Raw genomic sequence first — 2740 nt, forward strand, 5'->3', positions numbered from 1 at the left:
CATGAAGAGTGACTGGTCAAATGATAACCCCATGAACTTCCAAAATGAAGATGGTGCAGATGGATCAAGGCAAGTCCATGAAACAGACTCATGTCAAGGGTATGCTAGGAAGGGTATGTTAGGAAGTCAACAAATAGTGAATTTGAAGTGTCTGTTGTGGCGAAAACAACCTCTTCAAATCTTAAGAGTTGATACTTCAATGAGAGTCAGAGGACCAAATGCGATGAACTGAAGTTTATTCAATCTTGCAGACTTTTCATTCAATATGAGTGTAGGTCCATAGAGCAGCTCTGTCAAACTGCACTTACTTTTTAAATGGCATATTTCGTCACTATGCTTTTCCAATCAAAAGCCTTAGACGTATCCAAGTTGAACCAATCAGAATATTTTTCTCAAACCAATACATTTTATCCGCGCTCAGCATATTAGAATATTTCCGCTCACTTATTGCGGAGAAACCTTTCAAGTAGAGCTGTGAAAAATAACGCATTAACGCGTTATGATTAAATTACAGGAGCTCACTTATTGCGGAGAAACATTTTTAGGGCAACGGTGACTTGTGAGAGCAGGTGGGTGCCCCTGCCAATGTTTCAAAACCCTGTTTACAACTTTTTGAGAGGCTTGGCCTTTCCTTGACTTGTCTACACCACTTATCCTGAGACCCCTCAATGAATGCTTGGCTGTCTTCATCAGCCTGCACCTGTAGGCCTGTTTTTGAAAACAGGCCTTTCTTCTTGACCCTACAAAACACTCACCTCTGCACATGGGCCTTTTGGTCTGACCTAACAAAACACTTACCTCTGCACACAGGCCTCATGAGACTTGTTTTTGCAAAACTACTTCATGTTCACCAAACAACTATATTACTATCATATCAAAAATGATTTTGGTCAATAAACAAAGAAACTCACTGGGAATTCTAAGTGGCTCATGGGTGCTTTTTTTAAGATTAGATTTATTTTTGACTTTTATTACCTTTAATCGATAGTGAAGTGAAGAGTTTGACAGAAAATGATATGGAGAAGAGATTGGGAGTAGCATCGGGCTGGATTTGAACCTGTGTCCTCCATGGGTGCTTTTCTTAATGCAAAAAAAATGTGAAAATTAAGTATCTAATTTAATCTAATCAGATTAAAACCCCGAAAAGATCAATTTATGAAATGTATTCTGAAATAATTACAATCTAGAAAAGACAAGCCCCCCCAGCTGGTCACTGGGATAAACTGCATACATTTGTTTCCAGGTATGTCTGGAAAGGGAAACGCCCACGGATTAAAATGTCCATTTTGCAGAGGCACAAACTCTCTGGTGGCCTTGGACTTCCAAATTTTCAGTTTTATTTTTGGTCCTCAACCCTTCGTCCTCTTCATACCTGGTTAGATCCAGAGGCTCAAGTAGTCTGGCGTTCATTAGAGGAACATCTAGTAAAACCACATAGGCTTCAGGATGTTATTTACTCAAACATCCCTCTCAAAATGTGAAAATCCAAATTCGGCTCTTTAATCTCACATCTTGTTTCCATATGGAGAACTGTGGAATCACACTCCAGCACTCACTTTAAATTCCATCCTCACCCTCCTTTATTTAATAATTTTGCCCTTTGTTTGGGTGGTCACCCGATGTCCTTCCCTCAGTGGAGGGATAGAGGGATTAATACCCTTTCCGACATTATGTCAGATCTTTTCAAGACTTGAAATCACATTACAACTTACCCGGCACCTCTTTTTTCTTCTACCTACAACTCCGCAGCGCCTTACGGGCATACGGAGTCCCCTGGGGTGAAAACATGGTGCCTCTTCCAATTCACAAAATATGTGGGAGTTCATCTACCAAAGGCTTGGTCACTGCTCTATACACATTTATGTCTAAGCATGCAGAAAACCTTTGCAAGTGGATAGTCGCTGGAGCCATGATCTCTCAATTGCACCTACTACAATCAATTGGTCCATAGTCTGGTCAAAGCTTGACCTATCTTCGCGTAATCCCAACCATCAGATGATTCACTACAATTTCATACACAGACTCTACTGCACTACTCATAAATTATTCTTGATGAAATAAAATCCATCTCCTAACTGCCAGCTATGCTCTTTAGGTACTATAGGAACCTTTGTTCACATGGTCTGGGAGTGCCCAGGGGTGGGCGACTTTTGGAGTATGGTATCCAACAGGATGTCTATAGTACTTGGGCGTACCATGGTTGAGTATTATATGTGTTCTGTTGCCTTACTTGTGTATATGTGTAACTGTTTCTTGTATGAAATATAAAATACAATACAAAATTGATCACAAAAAAAATACATAGAAAAGACAAAATAAGTGTAGATCCAGAATCCTACAGATAAGTAAAAGACATCTGGAGACATTAAACATCATACGCTACTGAAAGGCACGTGATGCCGGTTTTGTCTTGTGTTGTCATAAGCCACTCTCTTTATTCACAAGGTTTCTGATATAGGCTGGAAATGTAAGACAAGCTTGTACAGAACAGTGTTGCCAAAGTTGTTAAGCCCTGACCTGTTTCTTAGTTTGTTTTCCTTGTGTTGTTATGTGTTCTTCGGTTTTGTGTTTGTTTACCTTTTGTCTCGTCGTGACTGACTCCTCAAGCCTCGCCCTTGATCGTCTGCGCCATCTTGATTGTGTTCACCTGAACCTCATTATCTATCGTGTATATAGTCTGTGTATTCTTGTTTCTCATTGCTTTCACATCATTGTATTTTCATTGTGTTTTCTCGTGTTT

The sequence above is a fragment of the Sprattus sprattus genome, assembly GCF_963457725.1.
Source record: "Sprattus sprattus genome assembly, chromosome: 15".
NCBI lineage: Eukaryota > Metazoa > Chordata > Actinopteri > Clupeiformes > Clupeidae > Sprattus > Sprattus sprattus.